General features: G+C 36.9%; 1 pseudogene; it reads left to right on the forward strand.

The window, feature by feature from the left end:
• Nucleotides 1-19,163: 19,163 nt before the first annotated feature.
• LOC140498541 (nuclear receptor-binding protein pseudogene) lies at nucleotides 19,164-20,637 on the forward strand (annotated as a pseudogene).
• The last annotated feature ends 594 nt before the right edge of the window (nucleotides 20,638-21,231 follow it).

Genomic DNA, 21,231 nt, shown 5'->3' on the forward strand with positions numbered 1-21,231 from the left:
ATTTTTGTCAAGCAGTGAGTTCTTATCCCAGAAGCCGAGGTCCTTGGGTTCATCAAACAGGAGATTGCTGTACTCATTGTCTACTGTGTCTCGAGTACCCAGCATATTCCACTTGCCTATCCTTCTGTTTCTTAGCCAGTACCAAGTGGTTTTGATAATTGCTCTTTATAATGCAATTTGAGATTTGGTAGTGGTAGGCCACCTTTCATAGGATTTCTTTTCATTAGTCCCTTTGATATTCTGGACCTTTTGTTCTTCCAGAGGAATTTTGATATTATTTTATCCATCTCTATAAAATAATTATCTGAAAATTTAATTGGTATGGCACTAAATAAGTAAATTAATTTAGGTAGAATCGTCATTTTTATTATATTGGCTTGCTCTACCCATGAGCAACTGATGTTTTTCCACTTACTTAGATTTGACTTTATTTGTGCAAAAAGTGTCTTGTTATTGTGTTCATCTAGTCCCTGAGTTTGTTTTGGCAGGTAAACTCCCAACTATTTAATAGTGTCTACCCTGGTTTTAAATGGGATTTCTCATTCCATCTCTTGCTCTTGGACTTTGTTACTAATATATAGGTATGCAGAAGATTTGTGCGAGTTTATTTTCTAACCTGCAAATTTGCCATAGTTGTTTATTATTTCAAGCAGTTTTTTACTTGAATCTCTGGGGTTCTCTAAGTATATCATCATATCATCTGCAAAGAGTGATGGCTTAGTTTTTTCTCTGCCTATTCTTGTTCCTTCAATTTCTTTATCTTGTCTAGTTGCTACAGCTAACATTTCTAGTACCATATTAAATAATAACAGTGATAATGGACATACTTGTTTCACCCCTGATCTTACTGGAAATGCATCTAGCTTATTTCCATTGCATATAATTCTTGCTGAAGGTTTTAGGCAGATACTGTCTATTATTTTATGGAAAGTTCCCTTTATTCCTATGTTGCCCAGCATTTTTAATAGGAATGGGTGTTGTATTTTGTTGAAAGCTTTTCCTGCATCTATTGAGATAAACATGTGGTTTTTGTTAGTTTTGTTGTTGATATGGTCAATAATGCTAATAGTTATGAATGCTACCTGATCATAATGTCTTATTCTTGTGGTAAGATGCTGTATTCGTTTTTTTTAAAATCTTATTTAAAATTTTGCATCTATATTCATTAGAGAATTGGTCTATAATTTTTTCTCTGTTTTGTCTCTTCCTGGTTTAGGTATCAAAACCATATTTGTATCATAGAAAGAATTTGGGAGAACTCCTTCTTACCCAATTTTCAAAAACAATCTATGTAATATTGGAATTAACTGTTGTTTAAATGTTTATTAGAATCCACTTGTAAATCCATCTAGACCTGGAGATTTTTTCCTAGGGATTTCATGGATGGCTTGTACAATTTCTTTTTCCCAAGATGGGGTTGTTTAAGTATTAAACTTCCTCTTCTGTTAATCTGGGCAATTTGCATTTTTAAAATACTTATCCATCTCATTTATATTGTTGAATAATGGGCATAAATTTGGGCAAAGTAATTTCTAATTATTGTCTTAATTTCCTCTTCAATGAAGGTGAGTTCACCCTTTTCATTTTTTATTAGTAATTTGATTTTCTTCTTTGTTTTTTTAATCAAATTGATCAAAGGTTTATGAATTTTATTAGTTTTTTCAAAAAACCAACTATTGATTTTATTTATTAATTCAATAGTTTTCTTAATTTCAATTTCATTAATCTTTCATTTGGTTTTCAGTATTTTTAATTTTGCATTTAGTTGGGGATTTTCAATTCGTTCTTTTTCTAGCTCTTTCAGCTACATATCTATGTGATTTATCTCCTCTTTCTCTATTTTATTTATGTAGTCATTCCAAGAAATAAAACTTCCCCTAAGAATTGTTTTTGCAATGTTCTATAAGATTTGGTAGGTGGTCTCATTATTTCATTCTCCTGAATGAAGTTGTTGATTGTTTCTATGATTTGTTGTTTAACCCACTCCTTCTTTAGGATTAGATTATTTAGTTTCCAATTGATTTTTGGTTTGTCTTTCCATGGCCTTTTATTACATATAATTTTTATTGCATTATGATCTGAGAAGGATATATTGATTATCCCTGCCTTTCTTCACTGGACTGTGAGGTGTTTATGTCATAGTACATCATCAATTTTTGTATATGTGACATATACTGCTGAGAAAAAGGTATATTCCTTTCTATTCCCATTCAATTTTCTCCAGAGATCTACCATATCTACCTTATCCAGAGTTTTATTTACCCCCTTAACTTGTTTTTAGTTTACTTTGAGGTTAGATTTATCAAGTTCAGAGAGGGGGAGGTGGAGGTCCCCCACTAGTAGAGTTTTGCTGTCTATTTCTTCCTTCAACACTCTCTCCCACCCTCTCCTCTAAGAATTTAGATGCTATACGACTTGGAGCATACATGTTTAGTAATGATATTGCTTCATTGTCTATAGTGCCTTTTAGCAGGATATAGTTTCCTTCCTTATCTCTTTTGATTAGATCTATTTCTGCTTTTGCTTTGTCTGAGATTAAGATTGCTACCCCTGCTTTTCTTACATGACCTGAAGCACAACATATTCTGCTCCAACCTTTGACATTTACCCTGTGTGTATTCCCCTTTTTCAAATGTGCTTCTTGTAAACAAGATATTGTTGGATTATGGCTTTTAATCCATTTTTCTATCAGTCTCCATTTAATGGGAGAGTGCATTCCATTCACATTCACAGTTATGATTACAATCTGTGTATTTCCCTCCATCCTCTTTCCCTCCATTTGTGCTTTTATTTATCCCATCTCCCTTCCTCTCCTCAAAAGTTTTTACTTTTCACCACCACCTCCTGCAGTCTTCCCTTCCTTCTTTTTGCCCCCCTCCCTGTTATTCCCCTTTACACCAACTGCTTTTTCCTCCCTTTTAGCTTTCCCTCCCCTTTCTTCCCTGTTCCCCTCCTACCATCTATAGAGCTAGTTAGAATTATATACTGAAGTTTCTTGTTCCCTCCTTGAACCAAATCAGATGAGAGTACCTCTCAAACAATACTCATCTCCCTCACCTATTTTCCTTTATTATAATTTTGCACTTCTTTCTGTGATGTAATTTATCATTTTCTGCTTCCTCCTGTTACAATCCCTCTACATGCTGAAATCATATTTTTATCATCACATCATTTACTTTATACCCATTCCTTCTATGTATATCCCTTTTATATTTCATAAGAGATGTACAATTCTCAAGATTAATGGGTAACATCTTCCCTTACAGGGAGGTAAACAATTTGCTCAAATTGAGTAACAAGTTTTTATTTTATCCCCCCTGTTTTCCTTTTTATGCCTCTCTTGAGACCTATATTTGAAGATTGAATTTTCTATTAAGTTCTGGCATTTTTGTCAGGAAGGTCTGGAAATCCCTTACTTTTTTGAATGATCATCTCCTTGAATGAAATGTTATGGTGAACTTTGTTGGGTAGTTGATCCTTGGTTGTAGTCCCAGCTCTTTTGCCTTATGGAACCTTGGATTCCAATTACTTTGATCTTTTAACATGGAAGCTGCAAGGTCCTGTGTGATCCTGACTGTAGCTCCTCAACATTTGAACGGTTTCTATTTGGCTGCCTGTAGTATTTTCTCCTTTACTTGATAGTTTTGGAATTTGGCAATGATAATTCTTGGAGTTTTGAGCTTGGGATCCCTTTCAGGAGGTGAATGGTGGATTCTTTTCGATGACAGTTTTGCCCTCTGGATCTAGCACTTCTGGGTACTTTTCCTTGATGCTTTCCTGGAAGATATTGTCCAGACTCTTTTTCTCATTGTGGCTTTCTGGCAGGCCAATAATTCTTAAATTTTCTCTCCTGGATCTATTTTCCAGGTCACTTATTTTTCCAATCAGATATTTTGCATTTTCTTCTATCTTTCCATTCTTTAAATTTTGTTTGACTTATTCTTGCTGTCTCATAGACTCATTAGTTTCTATGTGCTCAATTCTAATTTTTATCAAATTGTTTTCTTCAGTTAAATTTTGCATCTCCTTTTCCATCTGTCCAATTATTCCCTCAAAGGAATTATTTTCTCTAGTTAGCTTTTGATCTCCCTTTTCCATTTGTCCATTTTTCCCGGTTAGGTTTTGTGCTTCCTTTTCCATTTGTTTAATTTTCATTTTTAAAGAGATGTTCTCTTCATGGAATTCTTTTTTCATACTTTTAAAATCATTTGCCAGTTTCTCTTCTATTTCCTTCTTCAGCTGTTCCAGGAGAGCTTTTTTGCATGCAAGCAGTTTATAGTCCCTTCTGAAATTTCAGATGGAAGTTCAGTCTCACCACTGAAGTCTTTCATGTTTGTATTTTGGTCTTTGTCCCCATAGAAAGATTCTATGTTTTTTTCACTCTTGTTTTGCTTTTTCTTGTTCCTGATGGTGACTGTGCATTGTGTCTTCTGGTTCGTTCAGTTAGAAGCTGCAGAACTTGGTGTTGAGCAGACTGGTGTGAAAAAGCTACGAGCAGGTGTCTTTATCTCTTTGGTTTGTGTTTCCCTGATCAGCCCTGGGACTATCTTGTTAAGTGTGGGGGAGGGGTGGTCTGGTCAAGGGACATCTCCTCAGCTGAGCTGAGGCAAAGGCAAGCTCAAGGCTTAGTGATACCAGCTTCCCTATTATCTTCCTATTTCCCCTGGAGTGCTAAGGTACGCCTAGATCTTAGTGCGAGGTTCCACACCTCCTGGGGCTCCTCTCCTAGTGCTAAGGTACACCTGGGTCCTAGTGTGAGTTTTCACCTCCCTGTGCCCCTCTCCTTCCAGTTCACCTCTGGCACTGTAGGAGGAATCTCCCTTAGCTATTTTCCTATCCTCAAGTGTTATGAGATTATTTGTCCCCTCTGCTGTTCCCACTGATCTAGGATTTTTCTGGGGAAATATTTTATGTTTCTTTCACGGTCATCAAGGAGGGAGGAGACAGCATTTACTGATCACTCTTCCATCCTGGCTCCCAAAAGTTGAAGTAGTTGACTTACAGACATTTAATCTGCGGGCTGAAAGTCTCAGGAGCTGCTGTTGCTGATATCTGGTGAACAATGGCTGTCACTTGCTCAGCTCTGTTGGTCTCTCCCATATCTTTCTAATATAAAATGAAAATATGTCATATTATCTCTTCTCAAACTGTGTACCTTCTCAAGTGAAACCTTTGGAGTAATTTCTGTAGCTGTTCATTCCTTTTTTTCTTGTAGAGATCTCAAGATCATTATTCTTTCCCCCCCAGATCTATAGAGAACTCTTTATTTAGAATCTCAGAAATTATCACTTTCAGTTAATATTCTGAGTATAAGTGACTTAGAATGAAATTACTAGTTACAAAAATAGGGAGTTTGGGAGGACAAGTTGATTCACTTGACTTGGGAAAGAAGGGCAAGGAGAAGAATGTGACGAGTTCAGTTGAGACATATTGCTTTTGAGATGTAGGGGAAATACACATAAACATTCACATTCACACACATATTTTCAGAACATGTAAAATTATATATTAAATTATTGAGTCACAGTGGTTGTCATACTTTTCCCTACTGTTTTTGTGCTAAACTATTTTTTTTTCATTTTACATTTAAGAGAAGGGAGGATGAATAACCATTTATATAGCATCTATTATGTTCCAGGCACAATGCTAAATCCTTTCCAAAGGTTATCTCATTTTACCCTCTACAACCCTTTGAAGTTGGTATTATTTTTATCCCCATTTTATAGATGAGGAAATTCAGGAAAACATTTTAAATAACTTGCCTAGGGTCACATAACTACTAACTGAGACTAAATTTGAGCTCAGATTTTCATGATTTGAGGCCCAGCACCCAGTGCAGTACCAATTGTATATAAGAAATCTAAGAATGAGAGTTGATTAAGTCATGCATCCATAGTTAGTCATACAGGCAATTAACAGAATGAAAGCTAGAATTCAGGTCTTCTGATTGTTAGCATAGTGTCCAGTGACTAGATAGGAAGCTACTTTTATTATTTAATGATTTGGCAGTTCATCCTAGGATATTTTAAATACTCTCAAGAATTATTTTTCCCTATGGAATCTGTTTTTCCCCCTACAGTCTTCTAAAAATTAGAAAGCTTTGAATGTATATATCATTTAAGCTCTTCATTTCATTTTCATTGTTAAATTCCAATGTTGATTTAAAAATAACGAAGAGATATTGAAAAACAAATGTTACCCTAGCTATACTTTTAAGTGAACATATTTTTTCTCAAAGTCTATTTTATAAGACAAAATAAACAAAAAATCTCCTTAACCTAACATTCTTAAAACAAAGTAATTCTAAATTGACTTTAACAACATATTTGAAAGAGTTCTTCACTTCTCTGTTTTTCTAATATAGAAAGGGTAAAGGTGTCTAGTGTTTACTAGCTTGGGCAAAGGAAAATAAGGTAATTTGAGGTTTTGAATTTCATGATTTTTCTTCCTATCACAAATGATCTATAAGTTTCATTACTTCATGATCTTCAGCTCCTCAGGCAAGGGGTTCGTATAAACCACAGTGCCTAAATCCTGGAAATTAACATAACTGTGTTACTTTCAACATGATGAAAAGGAAAGGGAGAAAAAATATTAGTATCTCCTTAACTCTAGCGTTACTCAGTTCTGTCAAAATGTCATTGAAGTTTATTCTTACTTAGTTTAAAAATCATTTAAAAAAAGTTTTCTGTGCTGTAACCAATTTCAAACATTTTGATCCCTACTAGGTTCTCTACCCTTGTGACTCACTTTGCCAGTAATCATTTTGTCTTCTGACCCATCTATCTGGTTATTTTATGTAAGTGATGCAAAGAAACCGCATACTATTTTAAGATGGAATCAGAGGATAAAAGAACTTGAAGATCCTGAAAATTTTTTTGGGGGGGAAGTGAAGTTATATGACTAAATTCACAAAGCTATTAATTGGCTGAGCTAGAATTCAAACCTGATTTAAAAAAGAAGTATTAGGAGCAGAGATTAAACAATTGAAGGGGTGTCCCTTACCCTCTCATTTTTCTAGAGAAGAGAAAACTGAGATTCAGAGTGATTATGTGACCACTCTAAGATTATATAGCTAATAAGTTGTAGAGCTGACATTTATCCTTATGTCTTCTAAGTGCTGCGGCATTTTTTTTTTTTTTGTGCAGCAACATTGGTACTATGGAAAGCTTCATAAACAGATAATATTTGAGGTACATTTTAGATGATAGGTCAAAGTTCAAAAGGCATAACGGGCAGGAAGGAAATCCTGGTATGGGAGACAGCATAAGTAAAGCCTTAGAAGTTGGACAGAACAGGTAGATGCAGGAATTAAGACGTTGCTTAGAATGATTCAAATCCTTATCTTTTGATGCCAAATCTAACACTATTCCATCACTCTGTCTTATAACTTCAAAGGAAATCTAATGATGACTTACTTTAAATATTTTACATTATATAAACATTTATCTCAAGCCATATTTTTTGCAAAGGTGACATTGGAGATAACAAATGGTTTCTTTTAAGTAATAATGGAAATGTTTTTGATTCATCTTTCACATCTAATACAAAGAGACATAGACTGTATCTCCCTCCATTGTTTCACAAGGGCCTCATTTTGCAAGTCAGTCTTTGCAAAATAGCTAACCCAATAGAGCTATAAAAATGTGCATCTCAGTAGGAAAATAAAGGCAAAGGAGATGGATTTATGACCTGTGTATAAGAAAGGTAGTGAGCCACCACATAAACAGTCAAAAGAGAAAAGTGTTGGCTACAATGTGTTTGACTCTACATTTATTTTATAACTTGTTGGCATATTGAAGGAGGTAGATAACCAAATGGTAAAATGACCTTACACAGAAAAATCCTATTTTTGAATGTGCCACCTGGTGGAAGGAATAAAAAAAATAAATAAAACCCTATACTGGCAAGTTCAACTACATGCACATAAACTTGAACATCAAAAAGGTGATATCTGAATTTTGAACTCAAAATCTTCTAAAAATTAATGTTAGAAATTTTCTTGATATATAATAGTGGGAAAATATTATTTAAAGAAAAAAATTAATGGTGATATCTGATTAGAGTCAGTGTTTAGTAGAATGCCATCAGAATTGCCAAGTCTTGATCTGAATTGGGCTTCAGGATGAAAAAAGAAAACAAGTAAGACTCCAAATTTGAAGTTTTACCCATTAAATGCACCCTGATTTCTATTTCCCACTCTCGATTTTGAGCAAGGGCCTTCTAGCACCTATTATGGGCATCCTCTATTACCTTGCTAATTTATGAATGCATATCATTTGTCTACTCTGAGCTAAATATGAAGATGAAAATGGGAAAGCAATAGTCTTCTTTTCATGGAACTTATAGTCTAACAAGACCCATGGTAAACAATCACTGTAGTATGTTATTAGGTGAAACATAATACAGGAAAAAGTTGAAATGTAAAGAAGTTACTCAAGGAAGTAATTTGAGGAAGGAAAGAGAATTTCTTCCTTAAAGAGGAGGTATTAATGGACCAGAAGGATGTTAATGGGTAGACTCAAAGAGCAGGTATATTCTAAGCATAGAAGATCTAATAACCACAAACATAAGAAGGCCATATAAGACTCAGAAACAATAGAATCCTGTTTTAACATGGCTTGCTATCAAATGTATTTAAATACGGGAGTAAAATTTCATCTCCTCAAACTTAACACACAATAAAGATTACAATGATTAATAATTAAATAATTAATTGATAATTAATAATCATTACATTGATTTTACTTCATCTTAGGCCATCTCTAGTTGAACTGATCTATATCTGGTCATTGACTCAGATGGCTCTGGAGGACAGAGTGAAGCTGTTGACTTTGTACAACTCTCCCTCACTTAAAACCAATCAGGGTTGTCTGAGAGAAACCCTGAAAACCACACAATTCTAGTCTATTTGAAGAACACTACATTTGCACATTGAATTTTTCTTTCTTCCTTTCCTTCCTCCTTTTTTCCCCTCTTTTTCTTTCCATGGGTACAAAAGACTTTTTAAAAAATCAGTTAGTATAGTCCCTTCTCTTTACAAAGGAGGAAAACAAAACCCAGAGTTAGTGCTCAAGATCAAAGGCCACAATGTCAGCTATAACCTGATTGCTAGATTCCTATGACTTAAATAATCATTTAGTAAGTATTTGATAGATTTGCTGTGCTGTGTTAAGTGCTAGACAAACAAAAATAAAAGTAAAGCAGTCCCTGTCTTCAAGAGGCTTTCTGGAAACTAGAGGAATCAGCAAAGGAATGTTAAAGGAAGTGGTATGGAAAGAGATCTATCGATTCCAGGAGGAGAAGCTTAGGAGGGGAAACATTTCAGGCTTGAAAGAGAGACTGCAGAAATGCTTTTGCATAGAGGCAGAAGATGGAACAATGTGTTTGGAAAACACTAAGTGCAATGTTTTGGCTAGACCAAAGATTATGTTAAAGGAATAGCACATAATTAAACTTGAAAGAAAAGGAAGCAACACATAATGAAACTTGAAAGATGGTCTGGAGTCTATTTGTGAAGGGCTTAAATACAGAGAAGTTTACATTTCAACCTGCAGTCAATAGGGATGAAGGAACAATGAGGTTTCTTGAACAAGAGAAATAACATGGTCAGACTCATAATTTATGGATATTCATTTGACAATGAGTGTTTGAGGATGGCTACAGAAGAAAGAGATTTTATGCAAGGAGCACAGTTAGGGAGGTATCACGATGGTCCTGGTGAGAAGTGATAGGAACCTGGAATGGAATCGGGCTAGAGTGGTCATATGAATAAAGAAAAGGATATTGGTTCCAGAGATATGGAGGAGATAAAAAAAAAAAAAACTTGGTAGGTGATTAGATATGGGGATTGTTACATGAGAGGATTATTCTCATTTTCAAGAATGATCATCAAGGAGATAGTGGATAGAGACCTGGACCTGGAGTCAGGAAGACCTGAGTTCAAATCTGGCCTTACACGCTCACTAAATGTAACCTTTGTCAAATCACTTAATTTCTATTTGCCTTAATCCACTGGAGAAGTAAATAGGAAAGCATTCTAATATCTTTTCCTAGATAACTCTATGCAGGGTTGCATCTCAGCATCAGAGGCTACATTGAGTGCACAATCATCTGCAAACAGAAAGTCATGCACCAACACTCCTTCCACTTTGGTCTTGACTTGTAACCTTTTCAAATTGAAGAACTTAACATAATTACTGTAGTTGACCTTGATGCTGTGTTCAGCCTCAATGAAAACATTTGTCAACATGGCTAAAAATATCATGCTAAAAACATGGAAGCAAGCACACAGCCCTGTTTCACTCCATTGGTCATTGGGAAGGCAGGAGATCATTGTCCATTTTCCAGAACCCAGGCAAACATGCCATCATGAAACTGACATACAATATTAATGAACTTCTCTGGGAAATCAAATGTTGACATAATTTTCCATAAGTCCTCACAACTAACAGTGTCAAAGGCCTTGGTCAGATCTACAAATGTTGTGTACAGACCTCTCTTCTGCTCTTGGTATTTCTCCTGGAGTTGTTGGGCAGCAAACACAATATCAACTGTTCCTCAGCCTTTTCTGAAGCCACACTGGCTCTCAGGTACATGATCATCTTCTAGGTGGAGGATTAGGCGATTAAGGAGGATTCTGGCAAGAATTCTGCCAGCAATGACTAAGACAAAGAGCCCCCTGTGATTGTCACAGGACAATCTATTCCCTTTACTTTTATAGAGATGGACAATGGAGGCATTCTTGAACTCCTGGGGGATAACCTCTTCTTGCCATCTAACCTGGAAAATTTCTGTCAGTTTTTGTATGAGCAATGGCCCCACTACGTTGTAAATCTCAGCTGAAATAGAATCAGCACCAGGTACTTTGCACATGAAAGGAGTCCAATGGCCCTCAAAACCTCTTCTTCAGTTGGAAGTTCAACTAAGAAGGGATTGACTTCAACCTGAGGTAAATGGTCAAAGGCCTCAGTACTGATTGAGGATGGTCTGTTGATAACACTGTGGAAGTGTTCAGCCCATCTCTCTAGGATCATGTCCTTATCACTAATCAATGTGGCTCCATCAGCACTGAGTAGTTGTGATACACCATAGGTTTTTGGTCCATAAATAGCTTTCATGGAATCACAAAAACATTTTGGATTGTTACTATCAGCATAAAACTGAATTTCATCAGCCTTCTTACTGAGCCAGGAATCCTGCATCAAAATTTGGATCAATTATCTGCTGCTTGTGCTAATTTTGGCCTAATAAATAACACCAAGAAAACACAGGTGCTCCATCAGTCACCACCACATGATCCACATGCGGAACCATTGGTTACAACAAATGGAGGTTTTGAATGCTGTGGATAAATTCACTTACCTTGCTAGTGTACTTTCCCGGGATGTATACATTGACAACGAGATTGATGCACACATTGCCAGACCAAGCTCAGTGTTTGGGAGGCTCCAAAGCAAAGTTTGGGAGAGAAGTGGTATTAGAGTGACTTCCAAACTGAACATCTACAGAGCTGTTGTGCTGACCTCATTGTTAAGTGATTGTGAAACATGAAGAGTCTACCAGTGCCATGCCAGGAAACTGAATCGTTTCCATTTGAACTGTCCTAAGAAGATTCTGAGGACCACCTGGCAGGATAAGATACCAGAACCTGAAGTCCTTGCTAGTAAATATCTGAGGTGAGATCTGAACTCATTCTTCCTAGCTTTGTGTCTGGCACTCTATCCACTACTAATAAATGTCAGCTACTTGGTACCATGGACAGGGACTGTCTTTGTTTTTATTTGTATTTCTTTATCAAGTATTTAGATTAATACCTGACATAGAAGAGGCACTTAATAAATGTTTATTGACTGATTGGGTATTACTTCTAGGATCCAATAATGACTCCTTTGTTTAACATTGCAAGCTTTTACAATTTGGTGCAAAAGACCATTGTTTTTGTTTTTGTTTTTTCACACATTGCCTGACTTTCAGTACAGAACATTCTATCTTTCATATCTGTTTTATTGTACAGACTAGGAATTCACTGACTTCCTCATTTTTGCCTTAGAGAATCCTAAAATCTTTCCAAGCTCAACTGAAGAGCTACCTCCTATAAGAGATTTTCCTTGAGGTCCTGGCTACTGCATCTCTGAAATTATCTTGCATTTATTGTGTGTTTATTTTGTATTTATTTATATATATAGGTTTAATTTGTTATTTGCCTTGATAGAATGTAAGCTCCTTGAGGGCATGATCTGTTTCATTTTTGTCTTTGTAGCACAAGTGGTATAAATGGCAATAAACACTTGTCTCTTGTTACAGAATTCACTCATTGGAGGAATATATAGCATTGGCACTTTTGTCCCTCTTGTTCAAATGCTGCAGGCATATTGGTTAGCTCACCAACATTAATCTAAAATTTAACAGAACTAAAATGGTGGATATTCACAACAATAATGCTTGATTTATTTTTCATTAAACACATATATGTGTGTGTGTATGTATATATGTATGTATGTATAACGTTGTAACTATTTGAGTTTTTTGTTTAATATAACTATCTTGAGAAGCAAACTAACATTCATCATTTTTATGACTAAACTAATCCTAAGTTTCAAATTCCTCAAAAAAACCCAAAACGAAACAAAACAACATTTTGGAACACAATTGATTGGTTTCAGGTTACAGTTACCGCCTAATAAAATGATGCTTCACATGGGTAGAGTCTTTTGCAGTTTAAAAAGCATACTCATATATGTTATCAGTCAATCAATAAACATTTATTAAGAACCTACTACATGCAAGATGTACTTTATTTGCTAAACTCTTGAAAATAAATAGGCCCAATATTATCATTCCCATTTCACAGATGAGGAAACTAAAAATAAGAAAGCTTAAATCATTCTCTGAAATTTGCACAAGAGTAACTGGCAGCCCTAGGAAGCCTTCTAATTCTCCACTCTTATTAGTAGGGTAAGTTACCTTTCTTTCAGTTTGAAACCACATATATGATATTTTAAATGAATAGAAAACTCAGATATAAGTGTCACAAAAGTTAAATAGGAGGAGAGGTTACTGTGGGCTTTGGGGATCAGGGGAAAGGATAAAAAGGGAAATAAAGAAAGTGGCATTGACGAGGGCTTAGAAGTATGAATGCTGAGCTATCATGGTGGGGAGGGCAGGGAGTCTACTAATCTAACAGAAGAATTATTGTGTAGGTCTGAAATTGTAGATAAGGTTGGGAATTTGGATTGGGGCCAGATTGTAACATGGCCTTGAATGTCAAGATTAGAAGTTTGGCAATGGCAAACCACTGGAGGTTTTTGAGCATGAGAGTGACAGAATGAAAATCATATTTTAGAAAATTGATTTGGCAATGATGTGAAGACAGGATTGCATGAGAGGGAAACTGTAGTCAAGGAGACCACTTAAGAGTGTACTGAAATAGTCCAAGTATGAGTTTATGAATCATCGCCTATTATGTATCCATGTATAATGGACTGTGCTAAGAAATAGGGGTTTAGAAATATAGATATAATAGGTTCTCTGCCCTCAATATATTTAAAATATGATGGGGGAGAGGAAAGTATGTTCATTAATAACACTGATATAAATGTAAATAAGCCAAATTTATCTTAAAAATATCATGTGCCTCTTGTGCATCATAGGAGGGAATGATGACTGCCAGTTGATAAGATAAAGAAAGACTCCACAGGAGGGATGATTTTAAAGAAGAAAGCACTGAATATTTGCTTAATTCTTTAGCTCCAGAACTGTAAATCTGAATAAATTAACTTGAAAATACTATATTTCCCTAAGAAGTGCTTTCACACAAGAAAAGTGCAATCTGGACCTGCAATTGCTCCATTCTCTATATAATTGGGGTAATGTGGAAAAAGAGGACTAGGAAATGTTCCAGCTAGGCTGTCTACATTAATCAAATCTGCTAGCTATTTGCTCACTGCGCTATTGCGCTTATACTGCCTGGAATCACCCACATTGCATGAGTTGGGTCCTTTGAGGAAACTGCTACTGTCAATGTAAAGTACTTTTTGGGCTCACACTCCCTAAAACCATAGCTCATTACTCTGTGTCACTGTCTTTAGCTTTAGCAATAAGTAAACAGTGTTTTCAAAGCAGTTAAAAAAATTTAACAAAATAGTACATCAAGGGATGCCATCATGATGCTTCCTGCTGGTCTCAGAGGCCCTTCTGAATGCTGCTCTGTGGGACATGGATGCCACTCTGGTGGACTTAAGGTCTCTACTGGATGCTGATGAGTTGAATGGGAAGTTTCTGCTGCCTCCAGCTTCTGAATTAGTATAAAATTAGGTTATCTCTTCCTCTTGGAAAATGTGCTGATGCTTTTTGTTTGTTTGTTTTGTTTTATATTTCAGATTAAAGCCTATAGGTCTACTCTAGCTTTTAGAAAAGGGAGAAATCCTTGCCTAGAACCAAAAAGCCTTCACTCAGCTTCTCCTGTCCCATTTCCTCTTGCTTGCCTCATCTTAGTGTGAGATTTTTTTAGCCTTAGTTGTGAGTTCCATAGAACAAAGAATATGGTCTTATAGTTATATGTCTGTTTGTCCTTTGTTGCCAAAGAAGACCATGCCATCAGAGAAATAATGACATGACTTGCACTTGACTTTGTTTTGAGTGAGGGAGGGCTGTGCAGGTCATGAGCCTCACTTCTTCTCCAGAGCCCTCTGAATCCAGTGATCAGATACTCATCTGGATGACTGGAGATGACCCAGGATGAGGCAATTGGGGTTAAGTGATTTGCCCAAGATCACACAGCCAGTGAGTGTCAAGTGTCTGAGGTGAGACTTGAACTCAGGTCTTCCTGACTCCTGCACCAGTGCTCTATCCACTGAACCACCTAGCTCCCCTATATAGTTACCTGAGGCTAACTAAATCCAGTAGGTTTTTCCTTTCTTTTTCTTTCTTTTCTTTTGTTTTTGACTGATACTTCTTGCTAGTCCAAGGTCTTGAGTCTTTCTGTCATGCATATTACCACAGTTTTTGAGGAAAATGCTATATATTTTCCAATTTTAACCTCTAATATTAGATATATTTTATGCAACACTCAGAACTATATTTCCATGATTCTGAGGATGATTTGTTTCTGTGACTATACAATAGTTTTAGTTTTTTGTATTTTTTAAATAGTAAGGAAAAGCATATAAAATGAGATTGATAACAATAACCATGGTTCTAGGCATATCTAAGAACATATGATAGATAGATAGATAGATAGATAGATAGATAGATAGATAGATAGATAGATAGATAGACAGACATATATAAATTTCAATGGAGAGGGAAACCCAGATAATTTGATGCAGATTATGTTTTTAATTCAGAGATAATGTGGCATTCTGGATAAAGAGCTGCCCTCGCAACAATAAAGATCTGGGTTTGAATGTCCACTCACATACAGTAGAAGCATGGTATAGTGTGTCACTAAGTGAGTCATTTAACATCTCAGCCTTCCAGCACTTCAAATGGTACAGAAGCGCTGACATATTGGTAAATGGAGCTTTCTTCCCCAGGAATTGCTTTCCAAATTAAATCACAGAACTTGCTCCTAATCCCAGCAGAGTTTCATGAATGTCAAGTTAATTCAGTCAATAGAGAACAGACCTGAATCAGGGAGGTGTAGATTTAAGTTCCACCTCTAAAACCTGATAATTGTATGAGGATGGGGTAGTCACTTAACCTATCAGTGCTCAAATTAATTCTAAAAGTATTCATTAATTATTTCCTATTTGTCAGTCATTCTGCTAAGAAGGGAGATAAAAGGAAAGGCAAAATTGGGCCCTGTCCTCAAAGAGCTCTTCATTTAATGGAGACAATATGCAAGTAAATATGTAAAAACAAGATATATATAGTATAAACTGGAGGTAGTCTCAGAGCATTGTTATTAAGGGGCAACTCTTTAAGACAGTAAGTTGTAGAGGTGGTTTCATTTTCCTGGCAGAATGTTTCTTCATCAACTGTTCACTATGATAAGGAGAACATAGTACAAATATAAAAAGTGACTTTTGTGGGGTACAAAAATGAATTTGTAAGTCAAAATTTACAATGCAGGAAAATTATGTACCAGAAAGTAAAGCAAAAGTTCCCAAGACAAACTCAGCTATGAACCAGCACTATATCTTACTGCTCCATAGTGATCCTTTGAAGCCTCAGCAGGAGGTTAAAGAGGGAACTACAGAGATATCCCCACCAAAGAAGAGACTTAGCTCATACAAATAAACATGTCTGCCTACATACAGAAACACACACACACAAACACATGCACACAAGCACGCACACACTTTGTTTCTTCTGGCTAGGGCACCTACAAACTCAGTACTGTTAACTATATGTGTGTGTGTGTGTGTGTGTGTGCGTGTGTATGTATGTATGTATTCCTTTATCATTTAGTTTTTAATTATTCACATCCATGATTTCAAGCTCTTCCCTTTTCACATATATTTTTCAACCCTTATAATGCAAAGCTCTGTAACTCTTCATATTTGTTCTTCTTTTATTTTTACTAGTTTAAAAAATTGCAAATTGACCTTTTAAACTCTCCTCTCTGTTTTGATCTACTTTCACATCTGTAAAGCTTCATTAAGTCCAAGCTGTCTTCCACTACCAGACACTCATTGTCTTGGGAGCATTGTGGATATGTTATCTATTAAAAGGCTCAAGAAGTTAATGCTTTTATTCCCTAAACTAGACTGAGTTTTGTCCTACTTGTTGGGTAAGATAGACAACAGAAAGCCCTGAGAATAAGTTTCTTGAAATGATTCTTTGATAAATACACAAGAGATCCATAGAGTGGTAAAAAACAGGATGATATATTTATCCTCACAATGATGATGAGAAACATCAAAATACGTTTCTCTTGTATTTTATCCCTTTCATATAGTTCACCAATGTGATGTCATTGATGAAGGGAACAATTTCAGTTGGAGACTGTCTCCTGTAATGTAGATCAGTGACTTACTGGATACTTAGAGTATTAGAGAGCTCCCTCGGGACAGTGAGAGATGAAATGATTTACCCATGGTAACCCAGTCAGTATAAGTCAGTGGGAGGACTTGAACTAAAGTTTTCTTGTCTATAATACTGGTTCCCTCTAAAGTAGGCCAAGCTGCTTTCAATGCAGTGATTTAAGTACTAACCTAGGGATCTTCTTAAAATGTTCAAGAATTGAATTATGTTATAGTATGACAGACAGATTTTACATTCTTTAAATAATCTTTGATAATGTATTTCCTAAAGTGACTATCAGGAGTCATTCAAATTTTTAAATAGGGTAGAGTAACTGATGGATGTTCATTCCCTTACTATTCATCAATTGAACAAATATCAGTGTGTGTGTGTGTGCGCGTATGTTTGTGTGTGTCTATGAGAAAGAGAGAAATAGACAGAGATAGACAGAGAGACAGAAACATGCAGACGATAATACTTATCAGGGCAATCAAGTCACTGCCAACGCATTAATCATGACTTCTCAAAATTCCTCCTTTCTACAGATAACATTAAGGGGAACATATTTTGTGTACAAGAGGCCTACCATTCCTACTACCCTCCACACTCACCAATCACTATTAAATAAGCAATTAAATCAAAAGTCCAAGAAATAGCAGTGCAACTTAGACCATAAGCACTGCTTCATCTTAGCTCTCACTCCTGGACTTACTCCATGCATCATCCAGTGGAGCACCTCCTATAGAAATGAAATCTGCAATAGACTCTACAGGTGCTGTAGCCTTTACCAACTCAGCAGCCACAGCTACTAAAGGTTCAGAAAAGACAATTTTCACCACACAAGCTCTTGGCCCTATCATGTGATTCAATAAATTTGATTTTATAAAATGAAATTACACTAAAGAAAATGCCTTGCTTTCTATTTTGTCTTTGCTCCCTAACCAATAATGTGCCTTTACACCTGACACACAGCTGAACCATCCAAAATATTTTGTCTCCCCCAGTTAGAATCTGTGTTTCTCAGAGGAAGGACTTCTTAATTTTTATATTTGTATCTTCAGGGATTAGTATATACTTTGTACATAGTAAATATTATTATTATTATTATTATTATTATTGTTAATAACTATTATCATTATTCATTATCTCTATGATGTTCCACAGGAGATACTAATTTTAAGATACAGACTCGTTCCAGCCTTTTCTGATAGCAAATAGGCAGTTTCTCAGTCAGGATGGTGCTTTATTCATAATTCTGCTTCTTCTCCCTTGTAAGAGATGAAAGAGGAATGACAATTAATATGAATATAAAAGGACTTATGAGGATGAAAGAAGAAAAGATTTGACTTATGAAAGATGAGAAGGTAGATGACAAAGCCAGGCATGGTTACTAAGAAAAAATAAGTGGAAGAAATAGAGGGCTTTATAAATTGATAGAGTGAATTTTGAGTGGGGCAAATTAGCTTTAAGAAGTTTTAACCATATGTTTAGAGTTGATGTGAGGCTGAATATCTGAACTTTTGTGAACATAAGGGAAAACTGTGCAGTAAACTTAATTCAAGAATAAGATATCTACATTTCTGCCATAGCAGAATAACTGTTATAGCTGTTCCAAACGCAGACTGATCTCCCCCAGACTTCTGAAGGACTAAAAGAACGTCTCCCTTCAGATTGCTAGGGAAGATCAAGGGTTCCTACAAGTAAAAGACAAGTGAGACTTCAACATGAGAAGGGGGAAATAAAGAATTCTGAGAGAGAGAAAAGGATACTTGACCCTTGTCAGGCTGATGAGCATAAAAGAATATTACATAGAAGAGAAATGGAAGAAAAAACTAACTATATTATTAAAACTTAAAAATAAATTTGATGATTTTAGTGAAGAGAGAGAGAAGTATGCTCTTAAGAGATCAGTCACTAAATAACAAAGAAAGGGAAGAATAATAGTCTTTGCTGAGTCTTAGTACCCAGGGGTACTGAAGAAGCTACTGGTTGATCAGATAACAATCTTAGAAAACTTTATTGTCATTCTGGAGTATGTATACAAGACAAGCTCAGTACTTTTCAAAAGAGATGACATCTTTCCACTTGTAATTAATCTTGGCACAAAACCCACTTTTTGCTCTGGAACTGGAGTTGAAACTGGACCTGCAATGGAGGCTGAGGGGACTGAAGCCCACCTAAATGTTCATTCCAGCATGTCAGAGGAGGAGACCCGAATAGCACCCAGCAGTAGTTCAGATCAAAGGTGGAATCCTCGTCTTCAGTCCCAAGGTTGACTTCTGTGTCACCTCCAGTGATCTCCACGTCTTCAGCTGTTTCTCCAGAGGAAGACAACGAGAGTGAAGATGGGTCTGAGGTCCTGGAAGAGTTATCTTGTGAATGCTGGCAGAAGAGGAGAGAAGAGGTGAACCAGCGGAATGTACCAAGCATTGATAGTGCTTACCTAGCAAAGGATACAGAGGAGGGTGTGGAAGTAGTGTGGAATGAGGTGCAGTTCTCTGAACAAAAGAACTACAAACTTTGGGAGGAAAAAGTTCATGCTGTATTTGATAATCTGATTCAGCTGGAACATCTCAACATTGTCAAATTCCACAAGTATTGGGCTGACATTAGGGAGAACAAAACAAGGGTGATTTTTTATCACAGAACTCATGTCATCTGGAAGTCTGAAACAGTTTCTAAAGAAAACAGAAGAACCATAAGACTATGAATGAAAAGGCTTGGGAGCAGTGGTGTACACAGATCCTCTCTGCTCTTAGTTACCTGCACTCCTGTGACCCCCCAATCATCCATGGGAACCTGACCTGTGACACCATCTTCAAGATTGGTTCCGTGGCTCCTGACACTATTAACAATCATGTGAAGACTTGTTGAGAAGAACAGAAGAATCTACACTTCTTTGCTCCCGAGTATGGAGAAGTCACTAAGGTGACAACAGCAGTGGACATCTATTCCTTCGGCATGCATGCACTGGAGATAGCAGGGAAATGGAGAGTCATCTTACATTCCACAGGAAGTCATCAGTAGTGTTACCCAGCTCCTCGAGGACCCACTTCAGAGGGAGTTCATTCAAAAATACCTGCAAAGTGAGCCTGCCTGTCGGCCTACAACCAGAGAAATACTTTTCCATCCTGTACTGTTTAAGATGTCCTCACTCAAACTGCTTGCTACACATTGCATTGTGGGACACCACCACCTCATACCAGAAAATGCCCTGGAGGAGATCACCAAGAACATGAACACCAATGCTGTACTGGCAGAAATCCCTCCAGGACCTGGGAGGGAACTTTATCAGACCCTGTATTCTCAGTCACCAGCTCTGGAATTGGAAAAGTTCCTTGAAGATGTAAGAAATGGGATCTACCCCCTACGGGCCTTTGGGCTACTTTGGCCCCAACAGACCCAACAATAGGAGGTGACTTCACCTGTAGCCCCCATCGGTGAAGACTCCAACACCTGAGCCAGCTGAAATAGAAACTTGAAAGGTGGTGCTGATGCAGCGCAACATTGAATCAGTAGAGGAAGGAGTCAAACATCATCTGACACTCCCATTCAAGTTTGAGGACAAATTGAATCTGCATTTGAGTTGTGACTTGCTGTGCAATGAAAACATCCCAGAATTGGCTACTGAGCTAGTACAGTTGGGGTTTATTAGTGAGATGAGGTTTTCTTGCCTTTTTCCTGGAATCATTTTGACCTGCCCCATTGTACTTCAGACCTCACCTTGATGTCTCCCACCTTAGGCTGACCAGAGTTCCCTGACGTCTCTGTTGGAGGAGACTCTAAACACGTTCAATTTTGCCAGGAACAGTAACTTCAACTCAGCTGCTGTCACTGTCTTTTCCTGGTGCTTATTCCTATGCCCTGGGCTGTGACTATGATCAGACATGCTGCAGCCCCTTCTTACCCTCCACCCTTCCTTCTGGGAGTTAGTATTACCCAGTGCAGCCCCCTCTCCATTTATTATTTAAGAGAGAGGTAGAAGGCTCTGATTTTGAGCATCATCACTCCCCTTCCCTTTTTTCTTCCTCTTTCCCTGCACTTCATTTACTTGTTTTGCACAGAACTACGCCAGAGGTACTCAGCTGCTCTTTGCCATTGGGGGGGCATCAGAGTGGCTGATTTGCCTTGAGGCTTTCCACCAGCTTCCCTAAGCCTCCCCAACCTGTGCTGGAAAGAGGCTGGGGCCTAGGAAGCTGATTACACAATCCCGCTAGGGAGGTCTGGTCTGGAGAGGTGGGAGGGTATGGCATTGTGGCCCCT

The sequence above is a fragment of the Notamacropus eugenii genome, chromosome 4, assembly GCF_028372415.1.
Source record: "Notamacropus eugenii isolate mMacEug1 chromosome 4, mMacEug1.pri_v2, whole genome shotgun sequence".
NCBI lineage: Eukaryota > Metazoa > Chordata > Mammalia > Diprotodontia > Macropodidae > Notamacropus > Notamacropus eugenii.